Genomic DNA, 21,261 nt, shown 5'->3' on the forward strand with positions numbered 1-21,261 from the left:
CTAATTAACATTTCAGGTAGCCTAACTGCGCAGGTCTACACAACGTCTTGAATTAGGCTACCTTTTGGAAGTCGCACTGTCTGCTGGAGGATGTGTCGTTGGCCGCGTCTGAAGTTGTTATACTTCCCTCACAAATTGACTAAATATCGAGATACACCTATGGATATGTGGTAGTCTTGCAGCAGGATGCTTTTCTGACCTCTGGGGTCATTGCCGTAGTGATGAACGACGCCCTCCTTTTTTCGCATCAAAACTGTGAGTAGGCTACAGTTTATAAAAGTAATGTTAAATGTAGTCATTTAGCAGACGCTCTTATCCAGAGCGATGATCCTGCCATATCATGTTAATCTTGACCTATAGCCTAAGTGTATACATGGATTTTGTTTTCCAAGTCGTACAGTGATTAGCCTCAAGGTTTAGGTACTTTAGCTAGGTGTGTGGCTAATCGTCAAATAAAAAGTTTGTCGTCATAACGATGTGCTGTTAATTGTTCACAAAAATATATCCTACTTCAATATTATCACTGGTATGTGCTAGCCTACGTTGAATACACTGCATCCTGTGGAATCTGCAAATTTCGGACTAATTTTTTGAAGTGGTGTAGGTGCTTCAATCGGGCTCTCACTATAGCGGATTGATCCAAGTAATTCGGATAGCAAACCCCGCAACTCGCTGAATGATGAACAAGAATACCTGTCGACTCGCTGAACGCCCACTACACCTACCAGACTCGTCTAAAGGTATTTTGCTCAGTTTTTGTCAGTCTCTTAGGCTACTCGTATCTACTTTGCCAATGTTACATTTGTTTATCCACCTGGCCGTTCTTTTCGATGGCATGACACCTCCCGTTCATTTTTCATCGCAAATCTTTTTTGTAAATGGCACTGACTCAGGCTGTTGATGTTTGCTTGCCCACCGTAGTCTACAGTCCGTGCTTCTCTTTTTTGAAAATGCATGACGAGGTGCCTATGTTAACGTTAATGTTTACAGTCATGTCAGCTATGGCTAGTGCATATGTTTGTATTGTTTGTTTGATGAAGGCCTTAAGACACATTGGTTTTGTATTACTGTGGCCTGGGTTTTCCAGGCCTAGCCCACATATCTTATTGAACAACTCGATGCGCAGTCACTGCAAATGTTAACCATAGTTGGACAAAGGAAGACAAATTGAAAGATATAGTAGTTATTTTTCAACTACAGAAATGTACGTTGATTATATTTGTTGTTAGCTGTTTGTTTAGCTACAAGGCCTTTCAAATAGGCCTAGCGCCACATGTCTCGACATGCGAGTTGCCAACCCTGCTGGCTAACGTTAAACAGCACGCCACATGTTAACGCAAATTACTTTTAAATTTAGTTAGATGAATTGTCTTATTTAATGCCAACTCTCCCAAATGGTTACATATTGGGCGAAACTTTAACCCGCTCGCTGAAGTCTAAACTCCAGGCTTATTTCCACGTGTTTGCTTAGCTTTTAGCTTGTTGAAATGACTCATGATGCCCACTTTCAGAACATTGTTTTTTGGGTAGTTCACAAACTCTCTTGACCGTCTGCGTCGAACTAAAGGGCAAAATGTTAACTTAAAGGTAACTAAGGGATATGTGATATAGCATTACAGATCTTTGTCCACTTTTGCGGTTAAAGATTCAAATCCCTGTTTAGGGATATCATGTCACAACGGATTGCCAGAAAACCAGAATTGGGTTATTATATGGGTAAGTGTGACAAACTTGAGATCCTTCGTGGGTAGGTGGTTAGCATGTGTGGGGCATGTTCAGGTCAAGGTTGATGTTAAACATTATGTCCAGCAGATGGCATGGTTTTGCCAAAGCCAGTTCTCGTGGATGTTCTTAGTTTTTTCGTGGGCTATTGTAATGGTCTCGATACTGCAGAAATGGGCCTACCAAAGAAAAAATGTATACGTAACGATACATGTATTTGGCTGGTTGTTTTATCGAACATCAACTGCCCGTATTTTGTAAAGTTGTATCCTTCATTTCCAATTGGAGGGACGTGTACCACGTGACAGTGACCACGTTTTGACTTAAGTATCAAATAAACTCGGAAACTAAACATTTATGAATGCAGTTGTGCACTTTACTAATCGTGTTTTTTAACACAGTGTTGGTTTTTAACGGGGTATTTATATGTATCTCATTAAACTCTGAAAGCATATGCCGTTCCTGGGGATGACTCCAGTCTCTCGAGTGGCAGACCGGTATCGCTTCTCGGCCTTTTGGCTAAGATCAAGTGTAGTATCTGTTCTTATCAGTTTAATATCTGATACGTCCCCTACCCGGGGACCATATATTAAATTGATTTTTGGAACAGGGAGATGGAATAGGGGCTTGCTCCGTCCACTCCACGCATCGACCTGGTATTGCAGTACCTCCAGGAACGGTGCACTTCCCTCCCGGGAAATCACTGTGTGAAATGGCAATTTATTAGCAGGCGAGCGCAGCTGACGCTTTAACTCGTAGTCAAATGTTTACGTTGAAATCTGTTCGCTATAACGTCATCCGTTATGGAATATTGATTAATTGATCCTTCTATTTAAATAACTGAACTTGTCTGTGGATGTGTGGGAGCTTACGTTTGTGTGGCTTTGCTCAAGTAGAATAAGCCAACTACTGTATGCGTTTTTTTTTAAAGCGGCTGCACAGAAAGCTAATATTTAATATGGTCTGATTCTAAATTGTATGTTCATTTCTATTTTGTCATTTAATTATTTATTCAAATACGTCAAGTTAATGTCACAAAGATTGATAATTGAAAATTATTACGAGAGTCTGGGTTTGAAATGTAAAACGTTGGAATACATAGTCTCTTTGGCTGCTGTGGGGTCTCTTTCGCCCCCTCTCCTCTGAGCACAGCACATGCGCAGACTGTATTCTAGGCACAGTGTTCGTTAGAATTATACAATTCATTCAATGATCACTGAATATTATGAGATGTGAAGAAAATAATATATTGTTTGTGCCTGCGACAATGATTTGTGCAATGCTTTTGATGAAGGACCTTTGACTGTATCTTAAATATGGTGCTATATTACAGACAATAGTATTACTGTAGTCTGAAATGCATTGTGGGAAAATATTGGAACATAAACTGGTATTTCTTACAAAATTTCATGTGGAAATTGAGTTTCTCATAACTGGACGGAATGTTTATTTGTGTAAGTTTCTAAATTGGACCTCTTCGTAGCAATATTCCTTACCATTACTGTATAGTGTATGCAGTGAAACGACCTCCCCACTTTGACCATGTACAACTCATACTTACCTGGCAGGGGAGACACCATGATCATGAAGGTGGTTCACCCAGGGCGAGGCTCAGCCATTGCACTCCGGTTGTGCTGACCCCTGCGAATTCCCCAAATGTGGGAATCTCGACTGCATAATTTCTGGTAGTGGGGGACTGCGTTCGCGCTCTCCCCTGATTAACTGTGAAATGACATTGATGCAAACATGACAGAAGCCTCTCCCCCCTGATCATCTCAGATTGGTTCAGATGTGATCTTACTTAAAAATAACTGCATGTGTTAGACTAGCAGCTATTATACATTAGACTGGGTATCATTACCATTAGTCTATATTGATGTTCTTACCTTGCTTTTATAATCTTAACTGTAACACTTTGAGATTTGCTTCAAATCTAAAGTGCATTACAAATGTAGTCTTAACACAAAATGATTGCTTTGCGTTTGTGGATCAGTGTTCATTAGTTTGTGACAGTAATGTTGACTTTGTACCACAAGATGGCGATCTGGCTCTGCGGAGTTTAGTCACTGACTGACTTTACACTGACTCATTTAAGCTCCTTAACTTTTGATTGCAAGTGGATGTGATCACACAAATGAATGGTCATTACCCGGCTTCCACAGAGCTTAATAACACCCCTTTCATTTGAATCAGGTGTGCTGGAGCAGGGAAACATCTAAAACATGCAGGACAGTGGCCCTCGAGGACCAGGATTGGACACCCCTGCAATATGCTAAGACCTAAGAACGTGGTAAAGGGTGAAAAAACAGAGAGGGGGAAGACAGGGAGGAGGGAGACATCAGACAAACACAACAGTAAGAATGATGTCTGCAGCTTACAAATAACACATACAGAAACACACAGACAAACAAAATACATTGACAGAGACAGACGTAAGACACAAGGGACCAAACGCATGCACAAAGAGAAGTAAGAAGGTTATAGCACAAGTATGGATTTCAAGGATTCAGCGATGTTGAGCCATGTGTCCAAAAGTCCTTTCTGACACTCCATTTATGTATGCTGTAGAGAGTTCCATATATTTGACATCCAAAAAAGGGTCCATGTACAAATAGCGTTGATGACTAATTTGAAAAGAAAGCTATTGACTACTTTTTGACTTTGTACAAGCATTCATTATATCAAACAAGCAAAACAATACTGTACCGGCAACTGGTGTATAACTTAAGTCAGAGTACAAGATGTGCAAGTCGACTTAAGTCTACAGTTGAATTTGACGATCTAATTGGGGGGTCTATAGTCAGAACACGTGAGAACAGTCAACGTAGATTTGCCCTACTGACTCAATGAATGTGAATTATGTACCAGTAGGGGACAGTTCGCAGTGGCCCCTCCTGTATTACTGTCCAGTCATACAGATGGTAGAAGACACTACTTTTGTATCCAGGCATGGAGTATGGTCTAATGTAGGCTACTTTGTCCTCCCAACTGTCAATGAAAATGTTCCCAATACAGATGCACTTAAAATACTAAAGTAGCTAATTTAATGGAATGAAAACTGTAAAGTTAATTCCGGTGATGTCGCGGGTAAATGTGTTATCGGAAGTGGGGCTTCGATCTTCAGTCCTCCGTTACGTTTTCAGTTTTCAGTCATACTAGCCCTGTGTTGGTTGCAGGTACTGCAGCCAGCGAATCAATGAATGTCCCTGCTGCTGGTTTCTTTCACGTCCTCCTCAGTTATGATACAATACATGTGAACGAGCTGTTCCATCCCTTTTAATTGATATCCTGCCACACTGGAAGACCAGCATATGATATGAATGTACCTTTGAGTTTAGACTAAGCTAAAACTTTGACAATTACATGTATCTATATTATTACAGTATTTTCTGTAAATGTACTGCAATGCATCATGGGAATCTGTAGTAAAGCTACGTTTATTTTGTAAATGTTGCTAAAAGCTCTTATTTTGAAGGTTGTTTATGTTGTAATAGCGTTTGTTTTAATACCACTTTTCACATGCTCAACGGAATGTCACCCTGATGAATTCAATCACCATTACTGTGTGGTGTATGCAGTGAAACGACATCCCCACGTTGACCGTGTACAACTCATACTTACCTGGCAGGGGAGACACCATGATCATGAAGGTGGTTCACCCAGGGCGAGGCTCAGCCATTGCACTCCGGTTGTGCTGACCCCTGCGAATTTCTCAAATGTGGAAATCTCGACTGCATAATTTGTGGTAGTGGGGGACTGCGTTCGCGCTCTCCCCTGATAAACTGTGAAATAACAATGACTTCTCCCCCCTGATCAGCTCAGACTTGTCTTGCCTGAAAACATTTCATTTGTTAGCCAGTTATTGTATAATTGATTCCACAGTTTATTAGTAATGCAACATAAATGACCACCATATGCAATTAACTATCCAATTTACAGCATTACGCTGCGTTCGCGCTCTCCCCTGATCAATTGTGGAATGACAATGATGCAAACATGACAGGAGTCGATTTACTTCTCCCCTCCCTAATCAGCTCTGATGGTTAGTTGTTATCTTGCATTTGTTAGGCTGGCAGCTATTATACATTACACTGGCTAGCATTTCCCTTAGTCTAACACGAATGATAACTCATCTTTTTTTGTGGATCAGGCTCCATGTGTTCGTTTGTCACACAGGAATGTTCACTCTGTGCCACGAGATGGCGATCTGGCTCTACAGGGTTAAGTCAGTGATAGACTAATTAGACTAATACATTCGAGACAGCTAGCTCTCAACTCAGCAGAAAACGTACCTCCGTATACCTGCGCCTCGTCCATTAATTGTATATAGCGGGACAAGTTATCCCTTCTCAGCGTGAGAAATACAACGTGTGGTGTGAGAACGTGTGAAATGGGCGTAATGCGGCGAATGCGTGAGACTCGAGAGCCCTGAAGTTTAGATTGATAATTTACCTTTCAAGATTCGTTTTTTCACTTAAATACGGAGCAGTTTACAAATGTTGTTGCTACATGTAGTTGCCCTGTAAACTAGTGCAACTTGATTCAAGATTTGGCAACGACACGAGCCCAACATTCTAATTCGCCACCGCTACAAACATTGAAGAAATTGCATTGATCACTAATTAGAAAAACTATTGACTACTTTTTGACTTTGTACAAGCATTCATTATTTAAGTCTTAAAGACTTGACCTGCGTATAACTTCGGTCAGAGTAAAATATACATATGCAAGTCGACATATGATAGGAAGTCTACAGTCGAATTTTACAATCCAATTAGAAGTCAACTGTCAGAACGAGTAACTACAGTCAACGGTTTTGCCCTTCTGACTCGAAATCATCTGCGAATTATGTAGGGGGCTGTTTAGTGTTCTGTCCTGTATTACTGTAGAGACATCCAGTTGGTAGTAGAAGACAACTGTTTTGTTTTGTATTCAGACATAAAATATGGCCCCATGTACTCTGTTCTCAGAACTGTGTCAATGAAACTGTTCCCTATTTTAGATGTATATCTAGATGCATCTAAAATAGTCCATGTCGCTAATTCGGTGGCATGTATATTGTAACTTTCATTCCGATGATGTCGCGGGTAAATGTGTTATCTGAAGTGGGCCTTAAGCACTCAAAACTAGCCCCGTGTTGATTGTAGGTACTGCAGCCAGTGAATGTCCCTGTTGCTGGTTTCTTTCACGTCCTCGTCAGTTATGATACAATACATGTGAACGAGCTGTTCCATCCCTTTTTAAATAATATTATGCCACACGAAAGGACCAGTAGATGATATGAATCTACGTTTATGAGTTTAGACTAAGCTAAAACGTTGAAAAATACATGTATCTATATTATTACAGTATTTTCTCTAAATGTACTGCAATGCATCATGGGAATCTGTAGTAGAACTACGTTTATTTTGTAAATGTTGCTACAAGCTCTTATTTTGAAGGTTGTTCATGTTGTAATAGCGTTTGTTTTGATACCACTTTTCACATGCTCAACGGAAAGTCACCCTGATATATTCAATCACCATTACTGTGTAGTGCATGCAGTGAAACGACATCCCCACGTTGACCGTGTACAACTCATACTTACCTGGCAGGGGAGACACCATGATCATGAAGGTGGTTCACCCAGGGCGAGGCTCAGCCATTGCACTCCGGTTGTGCTGACCCCTGCGAATTTCTCAAATGTGGAAATCTCGACTGCATAATTTGTGGTAGTGGGGGACTGCGTTCGCGCTCTCCCCTGATAAACTGTGAAATAATAATGATGCGAAAATGAGAGTATTCGATATGCTTCTCTCTTCTGATCATCTCAGATCTTGCCTAAAAAGAACAACTAAATTTGTTAGCCTAGCAGCAAGTATACATTACACTGGCTATTATCAACCTTAGTCTAACACGAATGATTGCTTAGCTTTTACGTGGATCAGTCTCCATGTGTTTGTTAGTTTGTCACAGTAATGTTCACAGTTGAATGTTGCCACAAGATGGCGGTCTGGTTCAGCGGAGTTTAGTCACTGACTGACCTGTTTAGATTCACTGATTTGCACTCCTTGACTTTTGATTGCATGTGGATGTCATAACTTTTCAAACTAGGAAATCTAGTTTTAGAAGGGGGTGTTAATGATTTGAGTCTCACGGCAAATGTGAAGACTTGACTCCTGAAGTTTAATTCGACAATTTACTTTTTCAAAATACTTTTTTTCACCTAATGGCGGAGCTCTTCACAAATGTTGCTGCTACATGTAGTTCCATTTAAGATAGCCTAAACATTTACAACTTCCAGCCTCTAAATTGTTTACTTCTGCAACTTGATTCAAGAGGTCACTACTGACAGGAGCACAACGTTCTATTTTGCCACCGCGACAAACATTGACAAAAAACATCGCGTTGATCCTTAATTTGGAAAGAAAGCTTTTGACTACGTTTTAACTGTGTATAAGCGTTCGTTATTTTATTCTTACTACAAATACTGTACCGTCAACCCGCATGTAATTTCCATCAGAGTAAAACAGATGTGGAAGTCTGTCAGAACGCGTATCAGTCTACAGTCAATGTATATTTTCCCCTACTAACTCGAAATCAAATGCGAGTTATGTAGGGACTGTTCAGTGCTTCTTCCTGTATTACTGTCCAGACATCCAGATGGTAGAAGACACAACTGTTTTGTTTTTGTATCCAGGCATGAAATATGGCTTAATGTACTAACGCTGCTCTCCCAACAGTCAATGAAACGGTTCCCAATATAGATGCACCTAAAATACTCAAGTAGCTCATTTAGTGGGATGGAAAACACACGTTCATTCAGATGTCGCGGGTAAATGGGTTTTCTGAAGTGGGGCTTCGGTCTTCAGTCCTCCATTACTTTTGCAGTTTTCAGTCATACTAGCCCCGTGTTGGTTGTAGGTACTGCAGCCAGCGAATGTCCCTGCTGCTGGTTTCTTTCACGTCCTCGTCAGTCATGCCACGATACATGTGAACGAGCTATTCATCCCTTTTTAAATAATATTATGCCACACGAAAGGACCAGTAAATGATATGAATGTACGTTTATGAGTTTAGACTAAGCTAAAACTTTGACGAATACATGCATCTATATTATTACAGTATTTTCTTTAAATTTACTGCAATGCATCATGGGAACATGTAGTAAAGCTACGTTTATTTTTTAAATGTTGCCACAAGCTTTTATTTTGACGGTTGTTCATGTTGTAATAGCGTTTGTTTTGATTCCACTTTTCACGTGCTCAACGGAAAGTCATCCTGATGTATTCAATCACCATTACTGTGTAGTGTATGCAGTGAAACGACTTCCCCACGTTGACCGTGTACAACTCATACTTACCTGGCAGGGGAGACACCATGATCATGAAGGTGGTTCACCCAGGGCGAGGCTCAGCCATTGCACTCCGGTTGTGCTGACCCCTGCGAATTTCTCAAATGTGGAAATCTCGACTGCATAATTTGTGGTAGTGGGGGACTGCGTTCGCGCTCTCCCCTGATAAACTGTGAAATAATAATGATGCGAACATGACAGTATTCGAAATGCTTCTCTACCCTGATCAGCTCAGATTTTTGTTATCTTGCCTAAAAATAACAACTGCATTTGTTAGACTAGCAGCAAGTATACATTACACTGGCTATTATCATCCTTAGTCTAACACGAATGATTGCTTAGCTTTCACGTGGATCAGTCTCCATGTGTTTGTTAGTTTGTCACAGTAATGTTCACAGTTGAATGTTGCCACAAGATGGCGGCCTGGTTCAGCGGAGTTTAGTCACTGACTGACCTGTTTAGACTCACTGATTTACTCTCCTTTACTTTTGATTGCATGTGGATGTCACAACTTTTCAAATCAGGAAATACATTTTTAGAAGGGGGTGTTAATGATTTGAGTCTCACGGCAAATGCTTGAGACTTGAGTCCTGAAGTTTAAATCGGCAATTTACCTTTTCAAAATGCTCTTTTTCACCTAATGGCGGAGCTTTTCACAAATGTTGCAGCTACATGTATTTCCATGTAAGCTAGCCTCCTACCTTAACAACTTCGACCCTTGAGATTGTTTACATCTGCAACTTGATTCAAGAGGTCACTACTGACAGGAGCACAACGTTCTATTTCGCCACCGCTACAACATTGACAAAAAAACATCGCGTTGATCCTTAATTTGGAAAGAAAGCTTTTGACTACTTTTTAACTGTGTATAAGCGTTAGTTATTTTATTTTTTACTATAAATACTGTACGGTCAACCCGCGTGTGATTTCCATCAGAGTAAAATATAGATGTGCAAGTTTAGGTAATTGGAAGTCAACAGTCAGAACGCGTCTACAGTCAACTTATGTTTTTCCATGTTGACTCGAAATCATATGTGAATTATGTAGGGGGACTGTGTAGTGCTGTTTCTCTCTCCAACCATCCAGATGGCAAAAGACACAACTCTTGTTTTTGTATCCAGTGATGAAATGTCTTAATGTACTCTTCTCACAACTGTCAACGAAGCTTTTCCAAATATAGATGCAGCTAAAATACTCCAAGTAGCTAATTTATTGGGATGGAAAACTAACGTTCATCTCGGTAATGTCGCGGGTAAATGTGTTATGTGAAGTACATCTTTAAATGTACTGCAATGCATCATGGGAACATGTATTAGTAGAGCAACGTTTATTTTTTAATTGTTGCCACAAGCTTTTATTTTGTATGTTTGTTCATGTTGTAATGGTGATTTAGATTTCTCTGTTCAGATGCTCAACGGAAAGTCACCCTGATGTATTCAAACACCATTACTGTGTACTGTATGCAGTGAAACGACTTCCCCACGTTGACCGTGTACAACTCATACTTACCTGGCAGGGGAGACACCATGATCATGAAGGTGGTTCACCCAGGGCGAGGCTCAGCCATTGCACTCCGGTTGTGCTGACCCCTGCGAATTTCCCAAATGTGGAAATCTCGACTGCATAATTTGTGGTAGTGGGGGACTGCGTTCGCGCTCTCCCCTGATAAACTGTGAAATGACAATGATGCAAACATGACAGTCGTCGATTTCTCCCTCTGATCAGCTCTGTATGTTATCTTGCCTAAAAATAACTGCATTTGTCAGCAAGTGATCTGTATAATAGCTGCTAGTCTATCATTACCCGGCTTTAGTCTAATAAGAACGATTGCTTAGCCTTTACGTGGATCAGTCTCCATGTGTTCGTTAGTTTGTCACAGTAATGTTGACTGGTGAATGTTGCCACGAGATGGCGGGTTGGCTCTGCAGGGTTAGGCACTGACTGACTAGTTAGACTTGCACATTTAGCCTACTCCAGACAGCTCTCAACTTGGCAGACAACCTACCTCCACATGCCTGCGCGGCTGCGCTTCGTCCATTAATTGTATATAGCGGGACAAGTTATCACTTCTCAGCGTGAGAAATACAATGTGTTGTGTGAGTACGTGTGAAATGGTTGAGATGCGTGAGACTCGAGAGCCCTGAAGTTTAGATTTAAAATGTACCTTTCAAGATTCACTTTTTCACCTAAATGCGGAACAGTTTACAAATGTTGATGTATGAAGTTACAATTACAACTTCCAGCGTTGAGCTTGTTAACATCTGTAACTATATTCAAGATTTGGCACCGACACGAGCACAACGTTCTATTTCGCCACCTGCAAACATCGAAAAAATACATTGCGTGGGTATTTTAATTTGTAAATGAGGCATTTGACTAATTTTTAACTGTGTAGAAGCATTCGTAATTTCTTTCTCAACTCAAAATAATGTACAGTAAACCCGCGTGTGACTTCCGCCAGTAAAATGTAGATTCGAATTCTACGATCCAATTGGGGGTCTACAGTCACGAGTCCACGGTGACCGTAGACTCTAGACCAATCAAAATGCGTAACAGTCTACATAGATTTTGCCCTAATGACTCGAAATCGTGAATTATGTACTAGTAGGGGACAGTTTTCTCCCTCCTGTATTACTGTCCAGACATACAGATGGTAGAAGACAAAACGTTTTTGTATTCAGGCATGGAGTATGGTCTAATGTACTTTGTTCTCCCGACTGTGTCAATAAAAATGTTCCAAATATAGATGCAGCTAAAATACTCCCAAGTAGCTAATTTAGAACCAACGTTCATTCCGGTGATGTCGCGGGTAAATGTGTTATCTGAAGTGGGGCTTCGGTTTTCAGTCATACTAGCCCCGTGTTGGTTGCAGGTACTGCAGCCAGCGAATCAATGAATGTCCCTGCTGATGGTTTCTTTCACGTCCTTGTCAGTTATGCTACAATACATGTGAACGAGCTGTTCCATTCCTTTTAATAAATATCCCACCACACGGAAGGACCAGCACATATTAATGTACGTTTATGAGTTTAGACTAAGTTAAAACTTTGACAAATACATGTATCTGAAATTATTTGTATTTTCCTTTAAATTTACTGCAATGCATCATGGGAACATGTAGTAGAGCTACGTTTATTTTAAAAATGTTGCTACAAGCTTTTATTTTGAAGGTTGTTCATGTTCTAATAGCATTTGTTTTGATTCCACTTTTCACATACTCATGCTCAACGGAAAGTCACCCTGATGTATTCAAACACCATTACTGTGTAGTGTATGCAGTGAAACGACTCCCCCACGTTGACCGTGTACAACTCATACTTACCTGGCAGGGGAGACACCATGATCATGAAGGTGGTTCACCCAGGGCGAGGCTCAGCCATTGCACTCCGGTTGTGCTGACCCCTGCGAATTTCTCAAATGTGGAAATCTCGACTGCATAATTTGTGGTAGTGGGGGACTGCGTTCGCGCTCTCCCCTGATTAACTGTGAAATAATAATGATGCGAACAAGTCAATTTCTCCTCCTGACAACTTCCAGCGTTGATCTTGTAACATCTGTAATTATATTCAAGATGTGGCACCGACACGGGCACAACGTTCTATTTCGCCACCTACTAAGATCGAAGAAAAATATAGGTATTTAATTTGGAAATGAAACATCTGACACATTTAACAGTGTAGAAGCATTCGTAACTTCAGTCTTTGCAAAAAATAATGTACAATGCCGTCAACCGGCGTGTGACTTTCGTCGGAGTAAAATGTAGATTCGAATCCTATGATCCAATTGGGGGGGTCTACAGTCACGAGTCTACGGTGACCGTAGACTCTAGACCAATCAAAATTCGTAACAGTCTACAGTCAACATAGATTTTACCCTACTGACTCGAAATCATATGTGAATTATGTACTAGTTGGGGACAGTTTGCCGTGCTCCCTCCTGTATTACTGTCCAGTCATACAGATGGTAGAAGACACAACATAACATTTTGCATTACATTAATGCATTTAGCAGACGCTTTTACCCAAAGCGACTTCCAAGAGAGAACAATGGTTTTGTTTTTGTATCCAGGCATGGAGTATGGTCTTATGTAGGTGTTCTCTCGACTGTGTCAATAAAAATGTTCCAAATATAGATGCAGCTAAAATACTCCCAAGTAGCTAATTTAGTGGGATGGAAAACTAACGTTTTCAGTCATACTAGCCCCGTGTTGGTTGCAGGTACTGCAGCCAGCGAATCAATGAATGTCCCTGCTGATGGTTTCTTTCACGTCCTTGTCAGTTATGCTACAATACATGTGAACGAGCTGTTCCATTCCTTTTAATAAATATCCCACCACACGGAAGGACCAGCACATATTAATGTACGTTTATGAGTTTAGACTAAGTTAAAACTTTGACAAATACATGTATCTGAAATTATTACTATTTTCTTGAAATTTACTGCAATGCATCATGGGAACATGTAGTAGAACTACGTTTATTTTTAAATGTTGCTACAAGCTTTTATTTTGAAGGTTGTTCATGTTCTAATAGCGTTTGTTTTGATACCACTTTTCACGTGCTCAATGGAAAGTCACCCTGATGTATTCAAACACCATTACTGTGTAGTGTATGCAGTGAAACGACTCCCCCACGTTGGCCGTGTACAACTCATACTTACCTGGCAGGGGAGACACCATGATCATGAAGGTGGTTCACCCAGGGCGAGGCTCAGCCATTGCACTCCGGTTGTGCTGACCCCTGCGAATTTCTCAAATGTGGAAATCTCGACTGCATAATTTGTGGTAGTGGGGGACTGCGTTCGCGCTCTCCCCTGATAAACTGTGAAATAACAATGACTTCTCCCCCCTGATCAGCTCAGACTTGTCTTGCCTGAAAACAACTCCATTTGTTAGCCAGTTATTGTATAATTGATTCCACAGTTTATTAGTAATGCAACATAAATGACCACCATATGCAATTAACTATCCAATTTACAGCATTACGAATACAAGATATTTAAACACCAAAAATGAAAGACCTTCACAAATGTGTTGTGTTCAGTCAGTTATTGAATTAAGTGAGGTGACCGTATAGGCTAAGTGGCAGGCCTCTATTTTTAATTGATATTCTGCTCGCTGTTCCACAGGACAAGATCCAGGCAGTTTGCTGGCCTTCAAGATGGTGGTCTTCTCAGGACTTGAGGGTTTTGCAGTAGCGCAACCACAACAGTTTCACCAGGGTGTACATCAGCCAATGTCCTGCTGTGCTGGTGCGTACCTCTTTGCCATCTTCAGCTTCTGTTTTACAGCAGCATCCACCAGGTCATCCCTCTTGGTGCGGCAGTAGAGGGTGTTGCCCCAGTGTGTCCTGTACAGCTGGGTGAACTGCTGTGACCGCTTGTCGTGCTCCTCCACTGTGTTCCATAGTTGGAGGAGCTTGTTTCTCTGCTCGGTGGTCAGTGACCGCTTGCTGTCAGACAGATCTCTTCTAGAAACCAGGAAGAGGGTTTTGACTGCAGGCATCCTCCTGTTAAAAACAAAACAAACAAATGGCATAAGAATTCTGTAGGTCTGAATTGTGTACATTCTTTTTTTTATTTCAGTAACCAGTGCTTTGTATTTAATTCTCAGACAACACAGCTACTCACAAAAGCCGGAGGGTGAACGGTGGCGGATTTGTCACTGTTGAGAGTGATGTGGGGCAGAGTGGCATCCAGCACATCAGTGTGCTTCCTCTTCACGCTGGAAAGCCTCATCTGCTTCACCTGGATTGGGCTGTCTCACCTCCTCATCCGGACCTGGCCCATCGTTGACTAGATCCTGAAGAGAGAAGAGGTGCCCTGTTTTCCCTGGCTCTTGCTCTGGCTGAAGAAATATTCTAGCCCAAGCTGGGAGGGGGACATCAGCAGGGGCCTGGAAATTCTCCTCCACAGCCTCTCCGAACAACTGCCGACGGCGGGTGTTGAGGTGGCTGACCAGCGGCGCAGAGTAGGTCCTGTGGTGCCTCCCTCTTGTCCTCCAATCACGGCAGCTGCACTCCTGTCCGAGTTCCACCGCGCGATGCCACCGATCAGGTACACCTGATGAGGCCGTGCTGCACAGTGGGGACCTGAAAGTCACCATAAAAAGGTATTAGAATAACGACAGTTGCGTATCTGGAATCATGTGAGGGAGGGCTTTGTGGAAGCCTTCCAGGCTGTTGCTCCCTCTCACGCCCTTGTAGTAGGGCAAGTCCACGTTGTTGATTGTAGTGATATGTGCCACCCTGTACATATCCATACCCGGAGGATCCTGGATGCACTCCAGGTGTCGCTGCTGGGCTGTCCACAACTCATCAATGGCGTCTATAAATACACAATCACTGTGTGTTATGTTTATTTTGTATGCTACACCATCCCCCTATCGCAATGACATTGTATCAATTGTGTGGATGTCGTTTATTTTTTGTGTAATTAGCCTTTTTTTGTTTTTTTTACCAGGTGTTCACTCCACTCTCGTCCAGTCCAGCGGGACCCTTCAGCTCCTCGATGGCCAGGTGGACGAGCCGGAAGGTTTCTTGAGCTCCGACAGTGACTCTCCTCACGTGGTGTTGGAGCTGGTCCCTGGAGAGGTGCTGTTGGACAATATCTTCATCGGATAAGGCGCCCAGCAACACGTTCTTGTTCTTTACAGCCCCTATGAGCAGCTCCAGATCAGCCCTGTTGTAGGCCATGACCGCTCCAGCTATGGCAGACTTGAAGGCAGCGTACTTGGAGTGAGACTTTGTGCGGATTGCTGTGTCAAACCTGTGGATCCAGTGGAAGATGTCCAGGCGCACGACCATCCCATCGTCCACCCAGGGCTGAAACATGGCCTCCAACGCCATTGGGCCCTGTGCACGGCAACAGCCGCGGTCGACGTAGAGGATTTGGGGGCAGGTTGGTTGGCCAGCTGGAACCTCTCCATGACTCCACGGCACATTGGTGTCAGCTTGTCTGAGGACTCCTCGCACGTCAGCACAAAGGTCACAATTTGTGAGTGCTCGTTGCCGATGCTGGTGAACCACTCGGCTGAGCCTTTGCCCTCCCCAGACAGCTTCTTCACCACCTACAAAATATGTAAAGTTAGTATGATATGATAAACATGTGTGTATTTTTATTTTATTTATTTTTACAATTTGCATCATACGGTTATTCATAGAAAAACTAAAACAATTCTGCAATTAGCTTTGCATCAGTCACTATTGCATTGTTTCGATCAGCCTACTTTCTTGGTGGAATCAATTTTCAGCACAGTGCCAAAAGTGGAGAGGATCTGGCTCCTGTAGTCCTCCACGTTGCTCGCCTCCAGCAGCAGGAAGGCGTGACGCAGAAGCCGTGCGGAGGGAAGCTTTCTCTGAGGAGGTGGAGCCTGAAACGTGTCTGTGAGGAGGTGGAGCCTGAAACGTGTGCCCCATATCATCCCCCCCTTACTCAGGCCTCCTCATCCCTCTCCCTCCACTCCCCCCGGTCTGACGTCAGAGATAAGGACGACCCACTCCTCTCTTCACCTCTCTACCTCCGCCCCTTCATCTCCCCCAACACTTATCTTGTTTAACATTTTAATACTAAAACACTATGAACAAAATGAATACTATTTACAAGATATACAATTAAATGTATTTTCAGCTGGGTCTTTACCCCAACAGGTCAGCAACTGACTTAGTGTTCGTAGCTGTCAAACACAATGCCCTCCAGACCTTTGGACGGAGACATATTTTTGACTGGGCAAAAGCTCTTCTTGTATTTTGTGTCCCTGGATTGGTTGGCCACAGAGCACACAGACGGGGAGATTTTTTACCCGTGAGACTTTTGCTCCCACCTCTGAGGGTACATCTTTCAGCTTCCTCTTATAATTGGTTGACTTTGCCCACAATGCTGTAGGTAGACCAGCAATTGCAGAGAGGGAGGGCCACAGGTCTGCTGGAGGTGGCCGCGAGGGAGGGCAGGGGTCTGGTGGATGTGCAGGTGGCCTGAAGGAGGGCACAGATCGGGTGGAGGTGCAGGTGGCTGCGAGGGAGGGCACGGGTCTGGTGGAGGTGCAGGTGGCTGGGGCTAGGGTTCTTCTCACAGGCGCTGGCAGTAGTGGTTGTGACCAGGAGAGTGGCGCGGTGATGTCAGTCCTTCCCTTTGTCCCTGCCGTGCTGGGTGTTGACACGTACTGCATCAAGGGGTCGTCTGGTTGAGGGAGGACTGCTGGCTGGTGAGGTGCTGGAGGGAGGACTGCTGCAGAGATGGATGTCACTTTTGTAACGGTGCACGGCTGTTTGGTCGCATTCATATTGAGAATGCGCTCTTGCCGATGGATAAAGTCCCAGACGGTCTTGCTGTTTATCTTCGGCAGAGGGATGCCTGCATGTGACAGGATGGGGTCATCCACCAAAACCCGGTGCTGGATCCTCTCGTAGGCCTTCAAGATGGTGGTCTTCTCTGGACTACTACGAGATGGAGCTGAGCGCAACCACAACAGTTTGACGAGGGTGTACATCAGCCTGTTGTGCAGAGCGCTGATGTCCTGCTGTGCTGGTGCGTACCTCTTTGCCATCTTCAGCTTCTGTATTACAGCAGCCTCCACCTGGTCATCCCTCTTGGTGCGGCAGTAGAGGGTGTTGCCCCAGTGCGTCCTGTACAGCTGGGTGAACTGCTGTGGGCGCTTGTCGTGCTCCTCCACTGTGTTCCATAGTTGTCATGCTGCTCCACTTGTGTTCCATAGTTGAAAAAAAAGAAAAAGAAGCATTAATCAACTCATTAAAACGTTAACTTAAAAGACACATCAAACAAGACAGTCACAATATACAGGTTCCCCACAAGGAGTACAGGACAAAAGCCCCACAAGGGGGCACACACAATTACCCCCTAGGCGGTTACAAGTGGAAGTCCAAGTTCGACGGGGTCGATCCAGGCTTTTGCCCCGATGGCTCCGTCGTCCTTGCCAGTGGTAGTCGAGCGACTGGCCCTCTGCCCTCGGTCTCGACGGCCCCTGGGAAGGCTCCATCCCTTTGCCACTTCTCCCAGGCTGCCCTTCGGCAAGGATTTCCTGATTTTCAGTTTTCCGGCCATAAGTCTGTTTAACTGTCAATCCCCAATTTTTTATGGCATATATACTAAGCATTGATATATATTTTTTAAAACCTCTTCATCTGAATGCTGGTTACGTGAGTCACTGGTGTGTGCAACCACCTCCTCACAGAACCGTAAGCATCAGTAATGTCCTTCCTCTGCTCAGCTGAGTACTGTTCTGTCCTTCTGAGCCTGGTACTGTCTATAGAGTTCCCACATCTCCTGGAAGGTGTGACTCTCAAACCCTCCCTGACCATAGATACACCTGTCAGTGTTGGCCTCGAGGAGATTGGAGATTTGTGGGAAGCTCTCTGCATAGTCTGCCAGGTAGTCCTTGATCCAGAGGTTCCCTATCTCTCCCTTACAATGAGGGTTAGTCACCTCTGACCTGTTGTTACGTCCCCAGAGTTTGTGTGGTTCTGTGGCCTTATATCTGTTTCTTTGTAGTTGGTGAAGTTTCTGGGGCGGGTTGCAGTGACCTGATTGGTGGAATCCCCTGATTAGGGCTCCACCCACCCCCTCATCAGTGGCTGCAGCTGTGTGCTCCCTAATAAGCCTGAGTGGTTGTCCAGCACGCGGGGCTTGGCTGCTGCTATTTGGGGATGCCCTCTGCTCGAAGGAGCTTCTCTGTGTGGGCCAGGGCAGGGATGTGGGTCGAACGGCGGTGGGCTGCTGGGACCGGACAGAGGTGGTGGGCTGCTGGGACCGGACAGCGGTTTCACCCGGGAATAGGGACCACAGAGGCTGACTAAATAAGCCCTTGAAGGGGGAGTCTAGCAACTTGACTGAGTCTAAAAATAAACATAATAAAGTAGTTTTGTAATTTGATTTTTTAAATATATACAGTTTAATGTGTATTTACTTTCTCACTTACCTTCCACATGATGGCTTGCAGCCACAAGTTCCACCTCATCACCTGGCCATTCAGGAGCATTGCATTTAGAAGTGGTGGCCTGCAGTTGCTGGACAACAAATCTATTGTTACTCACTAGATTGTATGATATATCCTCTTACTTGCTTGTCTCTGTCATTAATGTATTTTCTGAACCTCTTCATCTGAATGCTGGTTATGTGAGTCACTGGTGTGTGCGACCACCCCCTCACAGAAGCGTAAGTATCAGTAATGCCCTTCCTCTGCTCAGCTGAGTACTGTTCTGTCTTTCTGAGCCTGGTACTGTCTATAGAGTTCCCACATCTCCTGGAAGGTGTGACTCTCAAACCCTCTCTGACCATAAATACACCTGTCAGTGTTGGCCTCGAGGAGATTTTATATTTGTGGGAAGCTCTGCATATTCTGTGAGGTACTCCTATATCCAGAGGTTACCTATCTCCCTTACGGTGAGGTCTGGTGGAGGGAGGACTGCTGGCTGGTGAGGTGCTGGAGGCAGGTCTGCTGCAGAGATAGATGTCGCTTTTGTGACGGTGCACGGCTGTTTGATCGCATGCACGTTGAGAAGGCGCTCTTGCCTATGTATGAAGTCCCGGACGGTCTTGCTGTTTATCTTCGGCAGAGGGATGCCTGCATGTGACAGGATGGGGTCATCCACCAAAACCCGGTGCTGGATCCTCTCGTAGGCCTTTAAGATGGTGGTCTTCTCTGGACTACTACGAGATGGAGCTGAGCGCAACCACAGCAATTTGACGAGGGTGTACATCAGCCTGTTGTGCAGAGCGCTGATGTCCTGCTGTGCTGGTGCGTACCTCTTCGCCATCTTCAGCTTCTGTATTACAGCAGCCTCCACCTGGTCATCCCTCTTGGTGCGGCAGTAGAGGGTGTTGCCCCAGTGTGTCCTGTGCAGCTGGTTGGGCTTGGCTGCTGCTAGTTGGTTTGTACGCTGTGTGCTGGGTGTGGGATTTTGCTTACTTGAGCTTTGTCTGGTACATTGGGGGTTGAGAGAGCATGTGTACTGTTAGTAGTTGTGTAAACTGTGTTTGCGAAATGGTATCATTGTGATTCAAAACTTGGAATTGTTATAATTTGGGTTAATACCTTTTTTGTTTCTTTTTGCGTTTCTCAGGGGAAAAGGGGAAAGCGAGGTGCTTTAGGCAAGAGGCCACTTACACCACTCATAGGATAACCTTTTGTATATGAACACTAGGTAAGACCTGGGCCGACCAACCCTTGTACTTTGGGGAGAGCGCCAGAACTACGGTGCTAGTTAAGTAACGAATGTGATAAGGTAGGATAGAAACGGTTTAATTTTGCTTTCTTTGCTTTGGTCGTGCCCAGCCCCTTTTCCCCTGCACATTTGCCGTTGTAATAAATGTGTTAAATGGTAGAGTTGGCCTCCGCCTTCCTTGTTTTGCACCACGACTCCATACCTCTTCTCATCTGGGCCCAGGGTTCCTGCGCGTAGTGGGGGTTAGCATCTGGTGTGATGGCGCAGGGATGCCCTCTGCTCGAAGGACCTTCTGTGTGTGTGCCAGGGCAGTGGCCTGGTTCAGCAGCTCCTGTGGGGGATTGGAGAAGAAGAGCTTGTTCCCCCCTGATAGATACGGGACTCCTTGGTTGCCACCAACACAGCCTGTTGATGACTTGCTGGGGCCTCTGGATTGATCACTGGTATGACTGGGGTTGCCATCTTCAGTGGTAGAAATCTACAGACGCAATCTAAGGTACAACAAAACAACATTATTTTTTACATTGACACCAATTTGCCAAATAATTTCCACCTTGAAAGAATTCAAGTCATTTAAAATACACACACAAAGGCAAGTCACACTAACTGAGCTTTGAGTGACTTGCAGAGCAGTGTTGGTGTGCTTACAATGATCCCATTTGACCCGAGGCCTATAATTAGGCTATATAACACTTAGATATGCACGTATGCATTGTTCAATTCCAGCTGAAACATTTTCCAGTGTACTATTAACTTTCTATGTATCAAGAATAAAGCAAGGTGAACGGCCATGAAAGAAAAAGATCTGAACTATAGTTAATTGATGTAATATGGGTATTTCAATTATTATAGACCCGACTGCCTTTCATAGCCTATATTAAAGTTACTGCATCCACTTTTATTTAGTGTCCTGAGATGATTAATGTTGCGGGCAACCATGTAGAGCTAGCACAATGTATTCTACTATCGCTACTGCTTAGTACTACCAGTTTAACAACTTTAAGCCTTAAATATAGCAATTGAATGAAT

General features: G+C 43.7%; 2 long non-coding RNA genes and 8 other non-coding genes across 10 annotated transcripts; 9 read left to right on the plus strand and 1 right to left on the minus strand.

The window, feature by feature from the left end:
- Nucleotides 1–92: 92 nt before the first annotated feature.
- On the plus strand, nucleotides 93–20,480 carry LOC146222007 (uncharacterized). The gene is made up of 6 exons (XR_014746770.1): nucleotides 93–255; nucleotides 605–740; nucleotides 3,916–4,076; nucleotides 14,183–14,305; nucleotides 14,667–15,164; nucleotides 15,515–20,480. It is a non-coding gene; the product is annotated as an uncharacterized LOC146222007 (long non-coding RNA).
- On the plus strand, nucleotides 2,222–2,412 carry LOC146222008 (U2 spliceosomal RNA). Its single transcript, XR_014750630.1, has one exon. It is a non-coding gene; the product is annotated as a U2 spliceosomal RNA (small nuclear RNA).
- LOC146222009 (U1 spliceosomal RNA) lies at nucleotides 3,276–3,439 on the plus strand. The gene has a single exon (XR_014747911.1). It is a non-coding gene; the product is annotated as a U1 spliceosomal RNA (small nuclear RNA).
- On the plus strand, nucleotides 5,336–5,499 carry LOC146222010 (U1 spliceosomal RNA). The gene has a single exon (XR_014749024.1). It is a non-coding gene; the product is annotated as a U1 spliceosomal RNA (small nuclear RNA).
- On the plus strand, nucleotides 7,302–7,465 carry LOC146222011 (U1 spliceosomal RNA). The gene has a single exon (XR_014750136.1). It is a non-coding gene; the product is annotated as a U1 spliceosomal RNA (small nuclear RNA).
- On the plus strand, nucleotides 9,057–9,220 carry LOC146222012 (U1 spliceosomal RNA). Its single transcript, XR_014750526.1, has one exon. It is a non-coding gene; the product is annotated as a U1 spliceosomal RNA (small nuclear RNA).
- LOC146222013 (U1 spliceosomal RNA) lies at nucleotides 10,557–10,720 on the plus strand. The gene has a single exon (XR_014746797.1). It is a non-coding gene; the product is annotated as a U1 spliceosomal RNA (small nuclear RNA).
- Nucleotides 12,370–12,533, plus strand: LOC146222014 (U1 spliceosomal RNA). Its single transcript, XR_014746853.1, has one exon. It is a non-coding gene; the product is annotated as a U1 spliceosomal RNA (small nuclear RNA).
- LOC146222015 (U1 spliceosomal RNA) lies at nucleotides 13,707–13,870 on the plus strand. Its single transcript, XR_014746964.1, has one exon. It is a non-coding gene; the product is annotated as a U1 spliceosomal RNA (small nuclear RNA).
- On the minus strand, nucleotides 13,753–14,823 carry LOC146222016 (uncharacterized). The gene is made up of 2 exons (XR_014746771.1): nucleotides 14,684–14,823; nucleotides 13,753–14,562 (listed from the first exon to the last, which is right to left on the minus strand). It is a non-coding gene; the product is annotated as an uncharacterized LOC146222016 (long non-coding RNA).
- Nucleotides 20,481–21,261: the final 781 nt, after the last annotated feature.

This window comes from Hypomesus nipponensis, chromosome 25 (genome assembly GCF_054491055.1).
Source record: "Hypomesus nipponensis isolate SF chromosome 25, ASM5449105v1, whole genome shotgun sequence".
In the NCBI taxonomy this organism is placed as follows: Eukaryota; Metazoa; Chordata; class Actinopteri; order Osmeriformes; family Osmeridae; genus Hypomesus; species Hypomesus nipponensis.